This window comes from Colius striatus, chromosome 8 (assembly GCF_028858725.1).
Source record: "Colius striatus isolate bColStr4 chromosome 8, bColStr4.1.hap1, whole genome shotgun sequence".
Taxonomy (NCBI): domain Eukaryota; kingdom Metazoa; phylum Chordata; class Aves; order Coliiformes; family Coliidae; genus Colius; species Colius striatus.
Window position 1 is genome coordinate 25,332,173 of NC_084766.1, and position 21,745 is coordinate 25,353,917.

Genomic DNA, 21,745 nt, shown 5'->3' on the forward strand with positions numbered 1-21,745 from the left:
GACATCCATCATGTTAACATTCATCAAAGCCAACTCCTGTCCTTGCTGACTCCTTTCTATGGAGGCTGTCTCTTGGAGAAGAGCAGTGATATATTATTGGTAAACATCCTGATAATTGCTGATTGTTTCTGCAAAGCTTAATCACTAGACACAAACATCAAACAAACAAAACAATCACCACAAGAGGCAACCCACTACTGGCAGTCAATGAAAAGGGTTTTCCTTCAGCAGCTCATTGATGTTTCTTTGGCTTTTTCCCCACTACTTGAACACATTACTTTCAGCATAAATGCAACTGAAATTTTAGTTGGGAAGTTCAATTAGCTAATCAAGCTGCCAGACCCTTCTCCATCTCTCTTCTTCCACTTACATGATATATTGTGACCAAACCCTTAAAACGAAATCTCGTTTGCAAAGACTGAGGGAATTCTTTCATCATATATTATCTTTCTCTTGCAATTAGAGATCTAATAAAGTTGGGAGCTGCTTAGCTTTCAAAATAATTGGGAAATGCCTTCTGGGATAGGAGAATGAGAGTCACAGCGTCCATCAGAAAGAAGTAGAGACAGGACATTCAGTGTCTAGCCAAAATGAGCAAACACTCTTATATTTCCAAACCAAGACATGTGATCAGTCTGTAAAACCCCTTACACTGCCTTACTACTATTTTTATTTAAGTTTCTCATCTATGAGTAAACAAATGGGAGGCTGATATGTCAAAAGTGGCAAGTACTAGCAAATCTTTAAAGGACTTTTTCTTCGGGAAACAGGTCTGTCTGCAGGACCAGCCATTTCACCTAGAAACTGGGGACTGCACAGTGGTGATTTCAGGGAGAGAAAAGCTTAGTGGATGGCATCATCATGGCTTGGTGAGAAAGGAATAGGCTTTAAGAAAGCATAAAAGAGTTACATGTTAATAGGAAAAGAAGTTAGGCCAGCAGGTTAACTGTCTGGGCTGTTGAGATCTGTGCTGGTAGCAAGGAAATGTTGGGGTTTTATTTCATACCACAAACATGCCTGGGATACTAGCTAGCTTTCAAAAAAACATCATTGCTCTAGTAGAATTATTAGTTAGGGATACTCAGAAAAGCTTTGGGGACAGTCTGTGAAGAGTCTGCTTCCTCCTACACCAGTTCGAAAAGTCAGCTCTTGCCTAAAACAGTCCTACAGATCACAACACCTACACATCCATCTCCCTGTTCCAGGAAGGCTATTGTTCACATAGAAATACAGAGATTCCTAGCACAATACTAATGTTGATATGAAGGAAAGCACCAGCAAAAAATATTACTCAAGGAAGGCCTAGAAGAATGGCTTGTATTTCAAAGAAAATGATCAACAGCAATCACACTGAAACATTGCCACATGAGAGGATTGCATCTGTGCTCTGATAAGGCCACAGCAGAACCAACTCATCAGGAGACCTGTGACATGATAACAGGGGGATGGTGATAAGGTCGCATGGGCCATTGCTTTCTGCTGCCCTAAGGAAGGCAAACTGGCCATTGAGGTACTCAAAATGAGACAAAGGCAGTGGGCAGCCACCTTGTCTCAAGACTAAGAAGGAACCAGAACTCTGAGGGGAAAAAATTCACTGCAGTAACTGTCTGACTTCTTAAGGGACTAAAAGATCTTCCAAAAAATTGGTTTAAACCAGCTAAAAAACTAAATCTAGCATGATCAAGAGGAGCCCAAAAGCCGGAGCAAGGATTTGCGCCCAACATCTCATCCTGGTGTTACACAAGTGATCCTTGTGAGTTTTGACATGTGTCTTGGAGCCTGTGAGCATGTGGGTGTGAAAATAGGAGTGAAATGTGATGAGTGAGTAAAATTTTCATAAACAGTCACCTTAAATCTTGTTTCATTTTGGCATAGGGCAGCAAGTGCAGCATACATCTTGTCTTCCTAGAGTCTATTTGTCTACACTTTCCCAGTCTAGCACTCCAGCAAGTTCCCCAACACTGGCCCATATCAGGTAGCTGAGTCACAAGCTTTTTCTTGGGAGCTAAAGCCAAATCACTGCTAGAAATGCACAAAACTGGGCAGCATACAGGGTGTGATGGAACAACTTCTGCCTAAAGAAAGATCAAGGCAACACACCACTAATTGCTCCCCTCCAAATTCTCTCAGAGTGATTCACAGCTTTCCCGAAGAACAAAGTGCAAACCTGTGAGCAGTATTCCCACAGCAGCCCTGGGGAGAGCAGAAGCATCTATCCCCACACCTGCAGGGTAAACTCCTGTTCATACAGGAGGGGGATTCTCTCCCCCCCATACAGATGTTATTTGCTAAAGGCTACAGATAATTTCTGGCAGAGCCATTGCTGAACAGTCACTCCCCACCTGACAGCCTTGCAGCTCATTGCTTTAACTCACTGTAATCCTTTGTACTGTTCCTTACTACCTTCTTGAGACTATTTGTCAAGTTCATTTAACTCCTGTTTGCCAGTGCTCACTATTGCTCTCAAACTCACTGCAGTTTTAACAAACACACTCTACAAATGCCATCACTATACCTTTTATGCCATCATATGGATTCTTAATGAGAACATCAAATGCCCTTGGACACTAGACAGACTCCCGAAACACTTTAGCCAACAAAACCTTCTCTTCTAGCAACAAGCCTTGAGTAACTCACCTAAATTCAAGTGAGCACAGCATTTGGATGGTCAGGAACTGGTGCCATTTAGGCAGAAACCCCTCACATCAGTTTTGCAGGCTGCATGTCAAGACAGACAAGTACCTAAAAGTACATGCTCACATACTAGTAGCTTGCCAAATTCTGTTTGGCATGGCTACATTGTTAGGGATTTCTGAGCTTGGTAGTTAGGAAGGGGTTTCAGATAGACTTGACAGTAGTTGGAGTCACACTTCATAGTGATTATGTGTAAATAGGCTCCTAGTGATCAAGTCACAGGGTAATCAGGCAGCGAAATGCAACACAGCAGTCAAAGAAATCGATCTGCTTTTTGCAAGTGTCAGCTACCTGCAGCCAGAGGGAAAACTAAGTTAAATGAAGAAGCCAAGCAGTGGAAGAACACATGCACACTTACATAGCAGGTGACACCTATCAGAGGTGGGATTTGCAAGAAATATGGAGACAGTCACCTCCATGCAGACACCTAGCAAACAGAATATAGGCCCAGAACTGCTTTTAGCCCTTTCTCCTAGAAATTTGGTGTTCTGTAGGTGGTAAAGATAACCCAGAGCTCTGATACAAATCAAGTATGCCTTGAGTAGCTGAAATAACAAAGCCTTACTCCCTTTATAATTGCAATTATTGTCCTGAATACCTTCTTGACTCCTCTCTCATGTTTCACCCTTCTACTGGGCAGGAGGCAATGTGTGCTCAAGCCAAGTGCACGCTGATGAGGGAGTAGAGTCTTGTGGTTGCAACTGAATATACACATATCCATTAGAGACGTCATATGATCACTGTGACAGGAACGCTTACACTGATAAACCATCCTGATTTTAAGCTCTAAAATGACTTTACTATGTTGGCATCCATTGACAACACTCTTCATGCCAATAATGATCATTATCACTACATTTAAGTTGATCTCATCCAAGCCCCAGTGATGATCCACGTGATCATCATGTATTCAAGTTAGCCAGTCCTTTATCTTGCAATAGCCATGAGCATTCAGTCCCGTGGAGCTGATGCTGTACAGTCAGCACTGGCAACTGTGACCTGTAATGGTCCAAGTCATAAAAGGTTTCTGGCCCCCAGAGCTCTTCAATGAGGACAGTTAAAACTGAAGCATGCGCCCTCTTTCTTCTGCAGCCCAAACATTTTACCCCTCTAAGCCTGTTGAGTTTCTAGCTCGTGGCTAGCCCTTGATCTCTGCCCTGGACTGAGTGCTGCAAGGCTTTTGGAGACTGGAGGTTACTTTCCCAGGCTCTGGCACATGCTTTTGTTGCATCCCGGCCTAAGTTTTTTCCCCTCCCTCACTTCCATTTGCTAAGCAGCTTCTTCCTTCCTTGAGGCAAAAGCAGGCTGTTCCCAGCTCTGGAGGCTGCACTTTTCAGTAATCAATCATGAATACATTGTTTATGGTTCTCCGTCTCTGCTTGCAACCTATGACTGTTTTCAAAGCCTTTGCTACTGTCTGACACTTAAATTGGGAATCATAACAAACAGTGCCTGATCCCAAGCTTTGCTTCAGACAAGCATTTCTCCTAACAAGCCAATAACTAGCCTGACAAGCCATGACCAAGGCCTTGCACCATCTTTTGTCTGGGTTGAAAACCAACCAGTATTGAAGGTGCAGTATGTTTCCTTTCAGGGTGCAGCAGGTATCCACTTCAGCTGCAGCAGTAATTGAGTAGCTGGCTGCACTTCTGCCTCCCAGCCTTTCAGGACCTAGATTTGGAACACCTGTCACTAGTCTTGCAAGAAATCATTTCTCCACAAGGATCTTTGTGTGTGTTACCTCAGAAAACTTAAACACATACAGTTACTCTTGGATTATTCCTCCCCTGCTTCTCTTCGCTGTTCAGTTCCTAAATTCAGCATCCTCAGTTTGGCTATAGAGGAGAGATAAATGGTGTTTGTATCTCCTCTCCTCATGCTCTGCTTCATGTTTTCAACACTCCGAGCATGACTAAAACTCCACTACAGCATCCTGCTTCTGACCAAACCTGGCAGTGCCTCATTTCTGAGTCACATTGGAAAGGCCTCCTGGGACACCCGAGGGGTTTTTTTCTCTGTAGCTTATATGGCCACTTAATGATGAACTGTTAACTTGGGCATCTACATAAATGGTCTGTGTTGATCCACAATTCAAACCCTGAGCTAAGACAGACTGATGCAGTTTCAGAATAAACCTTGGGAGACACAAGTGACCTTCTAAAACTCTCATTGGCAGTTTAATTCTTAGAAACTTGATTTCTAGGTTCCAGGCTGGTGTTTTCAACAGGCTGGCTGAGTTTGATTATCTGAATATCATCTCTGATAATTAAATGTTTTGGAGCTCAGCTGTATCTTTAACTTTATAATGTATGACAGCCTCAGCTGATAATTACCTTTTAATTATTAACATTTTAATTGTCTTGCTCATAGATAAGTTATAGAGGCTCTTCAGTCTAAAACATTTGTTTGCATGCAATAGCCTTGAAGAGATTGATGATTTTTTTAACACATAAACCATGACAGACCAGGAAGTCACCTAGAAAGCTTTTCCTAAGTTAAAACTCTGAGACTGTAGAGTTGGGTCACACAGAGGATGAAACATTTACAGCTTCATTAAATGGACTGCAAAAATGCAAGAAATGGTTATAACTTGGTAGGTATTCTTACACTTCCTTCAGCTGGGCCAAAGGAATTCCTTTTCATTCCTTCTCAGGGAAAAGCCAAACTTGTAAACACAAGACTCGAAGCAATTAAATCAATTTGTTTAATCCATGTTGCCAGTTAAACACAACTGTGCAAGACAATTCTCTGGTAAGGCTGCCACTGCCTCAGCTCTCCCACCCCAGTACTGTAAGGGCACCTTGCATTTCCAAAGTAGCTTTTCCTGGCTGTTAATCTAGGTTAGAAAAAAGGTCTATTTGTTTTGAACTGAAATGAGTGTGTGTGTAGAAACAAAGATCTTCCTGCATTTTCTCACCAATAGCTCCAGCTCATGTGCTTTAATTTAACTGAGTTTCCATAAGCCAATTCACCTTTGCCTCAGTTGGGTTCATCCTGGCAAAAGTACTTATCTCAAGTTCTCTTGCCTGTTCCCTCTCCCTGTCAGACAAGCCCTTCAAGAGCAAATATGCTGTGTGTAGATTTGCAGTTTGTGCATGTTCTCCCCATATTTCTGCCCTCAGAGTGAGCAGCTGTGACCCTTCAACAGCAAGCAAGCCAGACCATATTCTTGTCAGGCAAGGAAGGCATTTTTCACTTATACACTCAAAGCTTGATTGCTTCATTATTATTGATAACTATTTTGTTATTGTTCCTTACATAGCACTGCAGATACAGAAGCTGGTTGTGTCAGGCACTGGCCAAACACAGCAACATTTTGCTTTTCTTTTGAGGACTGGAAAAGCATTTCTGAGCGAAAGACTTTGGTAGCAGTTTGAACCCTGGAAAGGGGCTCTGCTGCAACAACATCCCATCTGGACCATTTCCAGCCTCCTCCTCACGATGCTGGGCTCAGCACCATACCACCAGAGAGCCATCCACACAGCCCTGTGGCCAGCAGACTGTAAACTGGAAACAACCTGGAGACACCACCATACAAGTTTATTTCAACAGATTCAGTTCTCTGTCCTGCTGCACACGTGTGGGTGTGAGACAGAGCTGCACTAAACCCCAGCCTTCTCCAAAAAAACAAGAAAAATGGAAGAGGAGATTTAATTACCTTAGCCCACACTCTGAAATGAACACAGGTACTGTTCTAGAGGGCATCTAAACTTACTCCTGATATCTATATAACAGGAACTAATGTTTAGGGTCAGAAGCCAGACAGACCGAAATAAGAAATAGGAAAAGAATGGCAGTGGTTAACTCGTAGAAAAAATTATCAGGGGGAATGTTGGTTTTCTCATTTCCTCATGTCTTCAGATCTGTCTTTTTGGAAAAAAAATATGTACTTTAGTTTAGCATAAATCAATGGGCTGATGTCAAGAGTAACATGAAGAAATTGCATGGCCTGTGAAAGATGAGAGGTCAAGTCTATGGGGTCTAATGCTGTCTGCCTGCTCTGCAGAGCTGAACTCCAAAATAAGCAGCAAAGGTTTTCTTTTGTATCTGCCTGCACATAACCCTTCTGCCCCCCACCCCCTTGCAGTGCCTGCAGGCAGGGGCATTTGGTCCCACACAGAGTGGGCCACTGCCACGCACCACACGCACACCCAGCAGCCTGCTGCGTGTTCACACACCAGCTCATTTCACATCCAGTTCTCAACCCTGCTGTTTTTCTCATTTCAGGACATGAAGTAAATTCAGGTTCTTCTCCTTCCTGCTCCAGACAAGCAATCATTCCCAGACAAAACAGGACCTGGGTATCCTACATACCCCATTATCCCTTTCCTACAACACAACTTTGCTGTAGTTTCTTCTGTAGTTTGACAGATTAGCCAAAGAACCCATGAGCACTCCTCACTCTTTGGGATCTCCCTTGGACCACTGCACAAAAAAGGAGGAATGTTTCCATTGGCAGAAGAATACTTACTTTGCCTCTTATCTCTGATTAATATTATTAAGAAGCTCTTATAAAGCAAAACCTGACTGGCAGTTCTACCCTCAGTATTGTCTGATTGCTCAGCTGGTGAGACAAGGTGACCAACAGGCAGCTTGGGGTTTTTACTGAATTCCAGCATGCCCAACATACACATCCCTTCCCAGCTCCACACAGCAATCTTTCAAGCAGTACCTCTGGGCTAAGCCTCAGCTATACACTGCTAGTTATTACAGCTTCTATTGGATCACAGTGATCTTTCAAGATGCCTTAGCAAATTCCCTAGTCACAGATTTGCTACAACTCCAAATATTGCACATAAACTTAGGCAACAAATGTGAGTTTTTATCTGGAAAAATCAAATGCCTTCTGTATGAAAGAACAATCATGTATCGTGCTGCTCCTGTTACATCAGCTTACCCATCTTCCAGGCAGTTTAGCTTTGGGGGAGTGTGCACAGATTCCCCTCTGCCCACCAACACCATCATTGCCAAGTAAATATGGTCACTGCATCACAGGAAAACACAGGTCAAGTACATTTATAAAGGCACATCACAAGTCAGCCACCAAACAGTAAAAAGACAGCAGTGCCAGACATTTGCTCCCACCTGACACAGTCACAGTCTCCCTGGACTCCCCCTGCACAAGCACCTGAAGCGGTCACATATGCAGTGACACGCCAACACTTGTTTGTGCAGGCTTTGGAGTGGTTTCCCTTACACTTTCCCTGTCACTCCACTTTCATGAAAGCTCTGTAACAATCAAAAAAGATGAGTTTATTCCCAGCAGAAGACTCATACTACTTAAACACTGCTAAGAGAAAACAATTAAGCTCAGAAGAGTCTCAAACCTAGCAACGCTCAAGGTTTATTTTCTTGAAGGTTACATGGTGCTAAGCCTAAGGATTCAGTGTACACTGAGTGGTTAAATTGAGTGGCCTGCTTTTCCCAGGTACCATTGACTGAAGGGTTGATCAGAGATGACAAGTCCTTAATCTGGACTGAAACTGATGGCTTCAGTCTTCAAAGAGGCAATAAATACAATTACCCAATCTCATTTCAGATTCCTTGAGCTCCCATCAATGGGCTTGTGCTGACAGTACAATAAAATTGAAAATATTCTTTTATTGGAGGAACACCAACATTCACTAGGGCTGGGGAAACTGTAGGCTTTAACTCACAGAAGTATTACTGAATCCTGCTAAAGGCATTATGAGCCTCGCATGGGCAAGTTGATTTTTACCTCATTTCCCAGGCAAGTGCTGGGTTTTTCTTCCCTTACTTTTATGCTCTATCAGTGCCCTGCACAATGCCTGCAGACATTCCCTCATCCCCAGCTTTCCTGCAATTCTTTTCCCACACTCCATTTACATCAGACTTCTGATATAAATGATTTTCCTTTTTTTCTTACCCCTGGCCAACCATGTTATTACAAGGTAGGACAAGACAGAAGTCAACATCTGCATAGCTCTTGTGGAAAACCATCTCTAACAAATGCCTTCCTCCCATGCTGCGGACACCTTTGAGGACAGAGGTTCGACTTAATCTTCCCCTCTCCAGCGTACAAACATGTGCAGGGTGCATCAGTTCACGCTGTTGCTGCTGTATCCTTGAGAACAGCCCACATCTCTCACGAGGGACCTGAAGATTTATCCATGTGCTATGTGAAAGAAGCCAGCCACGCTCGCAAAACAGCGTTCACAGAGGGGCATCTGGTCAGAAAGTGCTCATCTCCCTGGGTTTGGTGCCACCAGCAGGTCTCAGCAGTGTCCTGCAGCGCAGACCTCAGCTTCAAAACGAGCTGGTTCCTTACAGCAAGGCAAACTGAAGGAAGGAAAGCAGGATAAATTTGCTGCTGTACTTGTACCTGATACAGCCAGGACACAACAGAAGGCAAGCAGCAAACGCTTCAACGGCCCTGCTTAAGGGAGAGTACTTACCACACAGCTGAGTGCAAGAGCAGGCACCAAGGGGAGCATTTTCAGCCTCTGCTCTCCAGTGTAGAGCAGGAAAATGACCCAGAGACCACACTGACCCAGCTAAAAGCAAACACCTCACATACCTTGAGCATGAATCAAAACACCAAGATTTCCAAGGTCTCCTCCTGGCCAGGGGCAATGTTTGATGGGGTCATAGGGCTTCCCTAAAGATGGGGTGAAGCTCAGTCTCACATTTGCCAACTCGGGCTTGCAGGCAGGATCTGGACATGACTTCTCACAGGGTGCTCTAACTGCAGCCAAGCTTTCGTCTTGCATAGAAGACATCCAGGACATCAGGGCAGCTCTCTCTATGTGGGTAAGATGAGGGAACACTGCACCAAGGTAGGAGCTCCCACAAGGTCTCAATATAGGAAATAACAGCAAATGGGATGGAGGGGGACACAGCTGGCCCCAAAGCAGTGAGGTCTTCTTACAGAGGAACAGCAGGGCCAGAAACAGGTTATAAAAAAATTAAGCAGTGGACATAAGTGGTCATGTGAACATTGCTCCAAAATTACTTGGGACAGATGTCTCTGAGTGAGAGAGACTTAATTTTCTGCCTTCTCAGTGCTGTCAGGTTCCCTAGAAATCCATGTTAGAAGCCACTCCTTACACACAATAAACAACCCAGGGAGCCCACTGCTGCTGCCAAGAACACAGCTTTCCAGGGTTAAGGGAAACGGTCAAGCTCAGCACCTAGACCTCAGCATCACTACCACACATAACTTGCTTCCTTTCACCTCGTGAGTTTGGCAGGCAGCAGCAGAGCTTGGGGAAGGCACAATCAAAATGAAGAATCACCACCGTGCCCATGCAGTAACTGCTCTGTCCCCAAAGTTACTCCCTGTTCTCTGTCGGGTCCCTGCGTCTAGCAGACGTTAATTAGCATTTCCAGAGGCGGCTGTGCAGCCTGAGACACCCCCTGGAGCAGTAACGGGAGTCTGCAGCCCTTTAGCGCCCTCTCCCAGCACCAACACGAGCGGCCACGTCCCCGCAGAGCTGCCGCAGCTTTCTGCCCCACTGCCGTGAGGGTGACCTGCCACTCCTGAAGCCTCTCCTGATGGGCAATAGATCACTGGCTTTGCATCCTGAGAATTGTTTTTAATTCTAACTTCGTGGCTTTCAGCTGCACCCTTCACGTGGAGGCTCTGCCCAGGAGCTCTCTTCTGTACCTTCTGCTGTTTCAGCTCAAACCTTCCCTCAGCACGCAGGGCTCATACACCTGCATTTCTATTGAAGGATAAGATCCCCCTCAACCCACGTTTTTTTTCTGATTCTCTAGCTTAGCCACGAGTGCCAAACATTTCTCCTTTGCCTGGCGCATCAGCCCTGGCTGGGGATGCAGAGAAGCTCAGCCTTCCTCAGGGTCTCTGCTCCAGTTTCGCTCCTGTTTCACTTCAACACTTCACACAGGACCCACCCCATTCTCTGCAGCAGGTGTGACCCCAACGGGGCCCAAAGCTGAGTTAGCAGCCAGGGTGGCATCAAGGCTGCAGCCCACATACCAGGTTAGCTTTTGCCCCCCATTCAGCAGCTGTTACCACCCCTGTGTAGGGCCTCGGCTAGCTTTTAAGGGTCTTTTCCTCTTGTATCCTCACTTACCTCTGCTTTCTGTTCCTGACAACATTCTGAAGACCCCTGGTAGGGATCCAGCTTCTCCCAGAGCCACACTAGGGATCCGACAGCAAGCTGCTTAGTTTGCCTACCATGACCCTTATTTACCAACCACAGGTGCCTGCAATCTGCCCTTCCCACTGGAACACGCTAACAAGGTCTAGACCCCATTCCAAGTGCTCTCCAGGTGCTAAATGAATCCAGCTTCACTTTCACTTGCTGCTGCAGCCCTGGGGCACAGCACTCAGGTCTCAGCACTGGGCAGCTTGGTTTAAGGCCACATCTATGGGGAGAGTGGTTGTTCCAGCTAACACAGCTGGAAGGTAACACAGCTCTTTGTGCACATGAAAAACTTTCCTCATCTGTCATTTATTGCAAGTAGAATAGAAACCTTTTCTCATATGTGATGCTGAGCATCTGCCTAGGGCCAGAGGGCATCTGAAACAGCTCAGGGAACTGGTAGGGACATCAGAGGGCCCCAGCAGATCCTGTCCTTCTGGAGGCCAGGTGGAGCATCCCAGGCCATCTCCATAGGCTCCATGACCCTGTGCTCAGGCAGCTGTAGCAACGCCAACCTTGCTATAGCAAACCCATATCCAGACCAATTATTTCCTACTCCTATGTCTAGAGAAAAGCAGTTGTTTCCAAGTGTCAGCTCTTCATCTTCAGGCCATCTGCCTGGCAAACCACACCTTGGGAGCCCCCCTGGGCTGGCCTGTGGGGAGCAGAGCACTGCTGCTGCTGGCTGGGGTGGGTTTAGCCACTCACATTTACTGGCCTGGGGTAGAAATGGGTGCCCTGTCCCAGGATGTAGCTCCCTGCATGCAGAGCCAGCCCTCACACCCATCCCTGGGGCATCAGTGCTGCTGACCTGGGTCTGCTCCCAGTCAGGTGCTCTCCCGGCAGCTTTCACTTTCCCGGAAAGCTTAAACAGGCCCAAGTTTGGTGTGTTTTCCTTCCCCACACAGATGATTCACCGCACTTTCCTCTGTAAGCAGTGGGTGGATCCCAGCTGGATTTCCGGGAGCAGCACACAGCGATTCCCGCCCGGGCAGCCGCAGCTCTGGGCCTCCTTCCCCGCGGCCTCCCGACCTGTCCTGCAGCAAAGCACAAGTGCAGGAGCAGAACCTGTGGTGTGCACACACCTGCACAACCCTTCTGCGGTGCAGAGGGGAAAGCAAGCTCCAGTGTACCGCTCGCACCCTTCGCAGCACACACAGCCTCTGCAGGCTCCTCTCACCACCCCAGCAGGCCAGCAGCCCACTGGGGAGGAGCCCAGCGTCACAGCAGGATCATCACATCCACCTCAGGCTGCCTGGGAAAAGCTTGATGCCAGCTAAGAGTTCGCTGGCTCCTGTCTCCCACTGCGCCCTGGTTTATGAGGGTAAACTCTGTATGATTTTTTGTGTCCAGTTCTGGGCTCCCCCGCTCAGGAGGGACAGAGAACTGCTGGAGAGAGGCCAGTGCAGCGCCACCAAGATGATCAAGGGACTGGAACATCTTCCTTATGAGGAAACGCTGCGGGAACTGGGGCTGTTTAATCTGGAGAAGAGACTGAGGGGGGATCTCATCAACACTTCTAAGTACCTAAAGGGTGGGTGTCAGGAGAATGGGGTGACACATTTTTTTTTTTAGTGCCCAGTGTCAGGACAAGGGGTAATGGACACAAACTGGAACACATAAAGTTCCACTTAAACACAAGGGAAAACTTCTTTGCTAATCAGGTGAGGGAGCCCTGGCACAGGCTGCCCAGGGAGGGTGTGGAGGCTCTTTCTCTGGAGGTTTCCAAACCCACCTGCACATGTTCCTGAGTGACCTGATTGATGGGAACCTGCTTTGCAGGGGGTTGAGCTGGATGAGCTCTAGAGGTCCCTTCCAACCCCCACCATTCTGTTATTCTATGATTTTTTTCAAGGCACTAATTGCAAAGCTAGCTGAAAGGGATTACTTAGAGATGAGCTGACATTTCCCTTGGCATTCCTCACTGGGCATGGAGCAGTGTGGGAACCAGTATGATGCCTGGTAATGATACCAAGCAGAAGCTCCCCATCACATGTAACACCCCTCTGCAGAGCTCCATCTCGTCTCAGATGAGACCTGGGACAAGTTGGAGCATCCTTGTCAAGAGGGCTGGCACAGACTGTGGTCACCCACCCAAAGTCCCAGTATGGGAAGCAACAGGGGAGGAAAGTCCTGTGTCCCAGCTCCTGCCTCAGCTGATGTGGGTGGTGGGAGCTCCAGGTAATGACAGGAATTTAGCTGCCAGAGGGAGGAGCTGGAGGTTGGATGCTACTGAGATGGTGCACAGAGCTTTGGCACCCTGTGATGGGTCCCAGATCTGGACACAGGCACTAATCTTATCCTGAGATGCCTGAGCCCAACCCTGAGGTGGGACCCATCCCAGGACCCATCCCACTCCAGCCACACACAGTGCCCAACCCTTGCAAGGTTCTTCTCAAGCAGAAACATGGTTTTGACCATCAGGAGGATTTAAACGTTGGGGGAACGGCAGCCTAACTATAGAGCATAGGGAGAAGCCCACTTGGATGTTTCTGGAGGGTAATAAACACCAAGCCCTTAGACATCCTTTTGTCCAGCTTTCATTCCTGAGGAAGCCATTTCCACTCCATGACCTTTGGGGTGGCTCCTCTGCCCCTGCCAGCCCCCAGTGCAGGTGAGAAGCTTTGCCCCAGCCCCCTGCCACCCCTGCCAAAAGAATGAGCTGCGAGTGCTGGGTGCTCCCAGCCCTGCATCCTCCTCATAAGCCTAAATCCCTGAGCAGCCTCTGTTGGGCTGGGGCCAGCACCTGCAGGCCATCACCTCAAATCCTTCCCTGCTAGCTAACAGGGAGGGGAACCACCCCTAGACACTGCACTTTGCCGTTTCTGGTAATAGGCCTGGCTTCCCCGCAGCCCCACTTGCCTGCCTCTCGCTTCTGCTTTGCCGGCGCAGCTTTCCCCGCTGGGAGCCCTCCGTGCTGCTGCTGGAGAGCTGCTAGTGCTGGCCACGGCTGCTGCCCGGCCCTGGCCCAGCACGGCCACCCAGCCCTGGCCCAGTGTGGCTGCCTGGCGGGGCTCCAGCCTGAGGGGAGAGCACGAGGCCCTTCCTGTAAGCCATCGCTGTCGGCCGTGCAGACGTAGCGGGAGGGGGCTCGACTGGAACTTGCCCAGATGCAAATGCCTTCAGAGGAGTGACTCAGCCCTGTGGTTTTCCTCCCCTTCCCGCCAGCAGATTTGGCTCCCAAAGAGCTTTCAGGGCTGCTGGCAGGCAGAGCTGTGCTGGCAGTGGGGCAAGGGGGCACCCCTGCCTCCCTCTGCCCCCTCTCCTCGGCCATCCTCCATCTCCTGGGCTCCTTCAGCCCCGGCCATCTTTTTTTACTCCCTCTGTAAAGCTACGTGGGGATGGGGAGGGCTGCTGGCATTTATGGACCTGGGCTGGAGGGGAAACAGGAACCTTGAGGGGAAAAAGAACCCGAGAAACTCCCTTCCCCCTTGGCCACACTTCCTCTGGGGCCCCCAGTGCGATGGGGGCTGGTGTGTGCTGCTAGAGCCGCTCACCGGGCAGCTGCGTGGGGTACGTGCTGCCTTCAGCATCTCTTCGGAGGCAGAAGTTGCTCCAGAGGGGTAAATGCCATCTCTCGTGGTTGCATCAGTTGAATTCCCACACGTCACTCGTTCCTCTCCATTCCTCCCCTGTGCTGGTGAGTTAGGAAATCTCCCCACAATTTGTATCCACACGGCCAGGGGGCAGGAGGTCTCAAAGAATGCAAAAATCTGACACATGGGATAAAAATAGGCAGGGGCAGGCAGGTGGAGGGGCAACCTGAGCTGAGAAACACAGCCTGAGCAAAACCCTGGCTGTGTACAGCAAGCTCTGCAGGGGAGAGAGGCAGGGTGAGGCCCTGCAGCAGGAAAATAACCACCGTGGGCCATGCCTTTGGAGGGGGAGTTTCTTGTGAGACATCACTGGTGGTTAGAACCACGGCTGAGCTTCCCTGCACACCTGCAAATGCTCAGTCCCAGAGCACCAGCCGAGCTGCATGTCCTGACACCCTGGCTCTGAGGCCGCTGGTGCAGCCACTCAAACCTGGGTTCAAGGGATCAGGCTCTGTGGATGAGCCAAGGCTGCGTGTCTGTGTCAGTGAGGGAGTCTCTGGCCTCATGCTCTCGTGGTTTCACAGCAGAAAAAGCACCTGCTGAGCCCAGACTGCCTCAAACACCACCTCTTTCATGCCAAGGACAAGGCTGAAATATGTTTCCCTTGTGTACTACATTTCTCAGCAGAGGAATGGGGGCCTGCACGCAGTTTGCTGGCTTGGAGCAGAGAGAAAAGCCAGGCACTGGGTGTCACAAAGCCCCATGATTGTAGGTTTAGGTCTGGAGATGGACTGAGCCTCAGCTAAGGCTGAAGGGTGGGATTAGCTCTATAAGACAACTGTGAGTCTACACTGGAGAGAAACTTTGACTGGGGAGGTGCTGGCTGGACACAAGCCTGGATCTAGGCTCTCCTTTGGGCTGCTCTAGTGTCTACTAAAGGGCTGAGCAGCCACTGTCGCCTTGCAGCACCTTGAGGTGCAGCTTCCCTGCTGTGCACAGCCTGGGGCTGCACCCCAGAGCAGCCTCCTGGGAAGCGACAGCATCTCAGCTGAGGTGGAGCTGGGGAAGCCCTTGTACTCCTCAACCCCGAGGCTGTGTCTGGTCACTGGGATGGTCCTGTAGGCCCCAGGCATTTCACCAGTCCCCTTTCCATGTGTCCTCCCCAGGCCACTGGGCCGCTTCATGAGCTTTTGTCCAAAACCCCCGGTACTGTGGGGCTCTGGCACCCAGAAACCACGTCAGCCTTTCCCTTGAGGCCCCTTGCTGCTTCAAGCTGTACTACTATGAGCTGTTTTAATTGTCAGCTAACTTCTGAGCCCTAAAATGCACCTGCTGGTGAGCGTTCTCTGCAGTCGTGAGAGCTGGAAGCTGGTTGTTTTTTTAACTCTTTCCTAGCACGGGCAGGAGAATCCAGCTGACATCGCTTCCTCTGACCCCTCCCCAGAGCTGGAAAGTGGATTTTCTTCTGCCAGGGTGAAGCCCCAGCCCCACAGTGGGCCGTCCCCTGCCTCCCCTCCCATGGGACCCCCCGAGGATGAAGCCCCTGAGGGACCCGTGTTCCTGCCCAGCGAGGCTGCAGGAAGCTCCCGCTTCCCCTCGATGGAGGCCAAGCTGCCGCGCTTCCGCAGGGAGCCGGGGCAGGCTGCCCCTCACTCGCGCTCGGCTGCCCTCGGCCAAGGGGAAACCAGGGGGAATCTGCAGAAACCAGGACAGGGAATGGCATCCTGTCTCTAATGTCATGGGGAAGGGATGGATCCCACACACTACAGGTGAGCCCTGGGGTCTGCTCCTGCTCCGCCCACCTCTGCCCAGGAGAGCCACAAAAACTGAGAGCCGGGTGGTCACCCCGCTCCAAGCACGTTCTTCCTCCGCTTCCACACACAGCAGTCCCCAAGACAAACCCACTCTGCACATGGTATCTAAATCCCAGGGAAAGCTCTGGAGCCCAGGCAGGGGTGGTGCAGGCACAGAGGCGTGCTGAGGCATCTCACCATCCCCTTATCGATTGATTTGCCATCTCCTGTGTGGATTTGCTTGCAGTGGCGCAGGAGGAGCGGCAGTGCTTGCCCTGCCATCGGCTCAGCGCTGCAGCCTGTGCCAGGGCCACAGCCTCTCCTTTCCAAACCGCCAGCAGAGGGGAACCCCGAGGGATCTGACGTCATTTCTGAGCAAAAACAATGGTCGGGTGTTCGGCAGCAATGGGGGGGTGGAGGGGGGAAAGGACACGAAGAGGACACTGGTCAAAGGGATCTTATGGAAAAGGAGTCCCATGAGGCACACGCACTCACCATACCTGAGCCAGTGGGGACTGCTGGGGGTACCTGCCCAGGCACAATGTCCCAGGGGACACCATCTCTTGGTGTCCCAAAGGAGGAGAAGCAGCCCCTTGCAATGCTGACAGGCACGTTGCCAGGCGCATGGCAGCCCCTGCTGCTCTCAGGGCTCTGTGGGCTGAGGACAGACACCACTCACCACACAAGTCAGCAATGTGGAGGCGACCCCAGCACCGGCACTGCTTGCAGAGGTGCTGCGTTAAAGGAGGAGGTGGAAGGGCTTTGGCAAGGTGAGGCCAGGATGTGTCCAGGTCCCTGGGAGGGATTTTCATTCCCAAAGCAAGAGACTGAGCCACTCGGGCAGCCACCCTTGAGCCTGTGCCACGGAGGCACCCACTCTGCTGAGCCAGGAAGGAAAATCTCCCCCAATCTAGGAGGGTCATAAGCTGCTGGACAGCCTGGTGTGAGCAGAGGGGCTCCCTGGCCATGCTACGCCTTCCCAGGAAAGCAGCTCCCTCCCCAGCATCTGCCCCTTCCTGGGAAGCAGAGGCTGCTGGGGGCTGCAGCCCTGGCACGGGGATGCCGGTTGCTCCCTCCCACAGCTTCCTCTTTTCTCAGAAAGCCTGGAAACCAAAGGTGAAAGAAGTGGGTGGAAACTCTGCACGCTGCCATCCAGGAAGAGAAGTGAGTAAGTCTGCTGCAATATTTAACAGTGCCTCCAGCCCTGCTGCTCGCAGAGCCGCCGCGACGGGAGCCGGAGCTGCCGGGTGAGTGCCGGGGTCATGCTGCTGCCACGGGAGGGTCTGTGCCAGAGCAGGGGGGCTGGTGGGGCTGTGTGCAGGGCCATGGCTCTGCTGCTGTGCTCCCCATGGAGCCAGACCCTGCTGCTGTGAAAGGCAGCGGGGCCACGGTGACATCCCGCAGCTGATGGCCACAGGCTGGGCTGGGGGAAGCGGGAGAAGAGCCACTGGACTCTGGGCATGGGGCATGAGCATCTTCATTGCTAAACCCAGACCCCTTCTGCTCATATTTTAAAGGATAAGGAGCTGAGAGGCAATTAACTGCTCCTGCTAACTTTCTGGGAAGACAAAGCAAAAGCCCCTGGATTAACACCCCACAGGCCCCCCGTCAGCCCGGCATCAGTGGCTGTGCAGCACCCACAGCACGCTGCTGCTTGGCCCAGGGCACAGCCCAGCTAATCAGTAACTCCTGGGCTAATTACCCAGCAACAGCACAAGAAGAGCACTGCTGCTTTTTTTTTTTGTAAAGCAATAAATCGTGAACTGCTGCGCAGTGCTGGTTCCTGGGGTGAGTGCTGGCCAGGCAGCCACATCCCCTCCCCATACAGATGCTTGTGCTTCATCTCCCTCAGGAGTGAGGCAGAGAGCAGCCCTCCAGCCTGCCCTGTGTCCCCAGTGGCAGGGAGGTGGGGAGAAAGCCAGGAAAGGCTAAATATGACCAGCAGCTCAGGGCTGTACTGGGGTGGTGAGGCTGGCTGTGTGTGTCCTCTCCTCGCCTCTGACACAGGGTGCCCTGGGCAACCGTGCTGCTGCAGCCCCCTCTGCTGTGCTCCGAGGGCCAGGCCAGGCTGCTCAGCTCCAGTGTTTCCCCTTGAGTATTATTTGCTGATAGGATTTCCCCTCGTGTTGTGGGGGGGTTGCAGGGAAGGCAAAGCATAGTCACACAGCCCCACAGAGAGCTCGGTGCTGGGCACAGGGGGTGGGGAGATGCCTCCCTGAGGTGGCTCTTATGGCACCTTGAGGCACCCATGGGTGCTACCGTGGGTCTTCCCTGGGGCCCAGCTGCCAGATGGCTGTTGGGAGTGAGAGCTGTAAGGGGCTGCAGGTTAGCAGTGTGACACAGAAACTGCCACAGCAGTGTCGTGCTGGGTACCTGCTCACCTGGGGTACCTCACCAGCATTTTCAAGCTGTGGTCAGGAGCCTTGAGGAGCTCTTGAATTTTGGCTCTTGTGCTGGAGCCATCTTTTCCCCAGTAGCTGCTTCTGGGCACATCTGACAGCTTCAACAAACTGCCAAACAGCTGCTAAGATCAACATCAAGGTCTCAAATCCAGATGTCTCCTAGATGCAGAGCAAGCCTGGGACAAGCCAACACTCAAGGGGATGTGCACCAGAGCCCATGTAGGGACCCCACATGCCCCAAGCCAGGCAGAGAGGACGATTCAAGCATGCTGTGTGCCAAGGGCTCCCACCCTGGACTCAGGGGAGGCAAATGGCAGCAGGGCCATGAAACCCCCACCTGCACAGTAGGCAGCTGGGCTGACGCAATCCTCCCCAGGGCTGAGCTGGGGCAATGAGTTCTGCATGTGCTGGTCCACCTGCAGCTCAGTGCTGCATCCTGACACATCCTCAAGAAAAGAGAGGGTCAGGCCAGGGCAGGGCACCTCCACTCCAAAAAAATACCCAGCACCCAGACAGCTCCCACATCCCTGTTCATCCCTGCCCTCCCTGGCGTAACCTGGTGCAGACCAGGGGCCAGGGATACCCCCAAAGGCATAGGGCCAAATCCAGCTCTGGCCCTGCTTGGGTGTAGGAATGTTAAGCAAAGCTACTTCTGTAGCCCAGGAGCAAAGGCAGAGCCCAGAGGAGGTGTACACACAGCATGGAAGAACCTGCATGAGCATCCTGAAAACACCACAGAAGCACCTGCTGCCCTGAGAAGCGCTGGGTCTGGAAGCAGGAGTTGGGTAGCACCTTCCCTTTGGTCATGGTGAGGGAGCACAGCACCAGTGGAAGGGGGTCACAGCCTCCTGTGCTGTGTCTCAGGGAGATGACTCCCAGAGCACCATCAGACAGGGTTTGTCAGGGTTACCCCTCCTCCTGCCTGCTGAAACCCATTCCCTTTGCAAACCTTCTGCACAGAGGAAGACAGGGAAGAAGGCTTTTGCCTCACCTCCACCTTTTGGTTCCCAAAAAGCTGTACTTGCTCAGAGCAGCTGAGGGCTGAAGGCAGGTGGCTGGCCCCTGGAACAGCACTGATCCTTCTACCTCTGGAAGAAGGTGCCTGCCTGCAGTGCAGGAGACAGAGGGAGCTCACCCCACTCACAAGGCTCACGGCTACTGAAACCTCAGCCACGTCATGATGCTCTGAAAAATAGCACAGTGCACAGCCTGGTCCCTAAGCTGCCTCTTTGACCCCAGCCACTCACTGCAGGGCAGGGGGATCCTGGTCCACGGCTCTGCTTTAGCCCATCTCCCTCCAGGCAGCCCCTGCTGTACTGCTGCAGGTGATCCCAGGATGTGCTGGGGCTGGGACCCCCAGCCTGAGACCCGACAGCTTTTGCAATGGAGCTTGGCTCCTTTGGTGGCTTGTTAGGACCATAAGCTCACTCTGCCCTGCCTGATCTCGGATTCCCTGCCGGTGGATTAAAATAGAGCCTCGGGACAGCTGTTGAGCAATCCCGGAGTTAGCTCCTGTGAGCTGACAGTTGCTCAGTGCTTCCCCCACCGAGCTCTTTGCCTGTGCTCCAAAGTGCTGTGTGTCATTTCCCATCTCTTCTGCCGGCCCATCAGATCCGAGGGCTCCCCTCCAGGCAAAGGGCTGCAATTCTCTCCCAGCAGTTACTCCTGCCTGAGCCACTGTCGTCACAACTCTTGTCAACCTACTGCCCAGACAAAAACAAAGCCTCTCCCTGCCATTCAGCTATCAGCTTGGTCCCTGGGCTTCAAAATGAGCATCTCCTGAGGACTGAGGCTGCTCAAATCTGCTGGCAGCATCAGCACCTCTGCAGCTGCTCATGGGGGTTCCCACATACCCTCAAGGCTGCTCACGGGGGTTCCCCATAGCTACTCCTCCCTTGAACCTGAGCTCTGGAGCTCAAAACAGACGGTAGGGGCAGAGTAGTTTGCAGAGGACAGCAAAAGACATGTGGGATGCACCAGCATGTCCCAGCTTGGCCCTGACCAAGGCTCATTCCTCCCTGGATCCAGTCTCTGAGCTGCCTGAAAAAGGCCTTTCACCACTTCGCTTTAAGCCGTAGAGTTCCCCTCTGTCCCTCCCCAGTCCCCTGTGCCTCGCAGCCTACCTGCAGTACTGCCTGCTGCACAAACCATTTCCACCTCTCTGCTGGTGCCTCCTAGTTCCAGAGCTCCCCACCAGTGCTGGTTTTGTTATGAATGGAGCACAGGGATGGTGTCTGGGAGCACTGGGTGCCCACAGCACCCAGCATCCCCCCCCTGCCCCTTTCTCAGGTGCACACACAGATGAAGAGTAGTTTAGACTGAGGGATGTGTTACTGCCTGTGCACAGAGCAAATACATAGGTGAGATACCCAATGCCTATATATGTATCTATAAATAGCCATGCTGCCAATACCAGTCTTAACTGGAAGAAAAGGGATTTCTCTTAGAAAACGTTTACAGAGCTCAGGGTCAACCTGAAGCTTTGCAGCGGCTCCGAATGACGGGACGATACGTGGAAGCAGCAGCTAAAAACAGCAGCAGAAACACGAGCAACGTGTCCAAAGCAAGTTGTGGCTGCTCCTGCCACTTCTGGGATGAGAGCAGGAGGTGCCTGAGTCCTCTCCTCACAGTTGCAAAAATCTGTGTCAGCAACATGACGAGCTCTTTGCTATTTTTTGCCCCCTTGCAGATGCAGCCGGCTGGGCCCAGGGGAAGCTGACTCGCACTGGCTGCTTGGCTCTGAGAACTGAATTCCATAGGCGTTAAAGCCTCCAAAAATGCCCTATGGATTCAGTTCTGCAGCTGGGCAGCAAATGAGCCTCAAACCCTCAGAAAGGGAACGCAACTGAGTTGTTCACACAAGGAATGTGCAAATCTCTGCTGCTGCACAGTCGGGATGGAGGTGAGTTACAGCCACTGTTTGTGACAGGCTGTCCCTCAAGGGAAACAAAAGCCCAGCTACAAAACATTTTCTTCTGTCTGGAAGTGAAATGGCACTTGAGAAAATAAATACATTGCTCTCTCCTGATGCAGTGTGTGTGATTGTAAGCCTCTGCTAAAAATACACCTCGCCAGAAGGACAGCCTGGGTGTGCCCAGCAATCTCCTGTGCAGAGTCCAGGAAGCAAAACCAAACAGCACTTTGGGGAAGATAAACAGGAAAGGATGGGTGAAGGGTTGTGCCCACTCTCT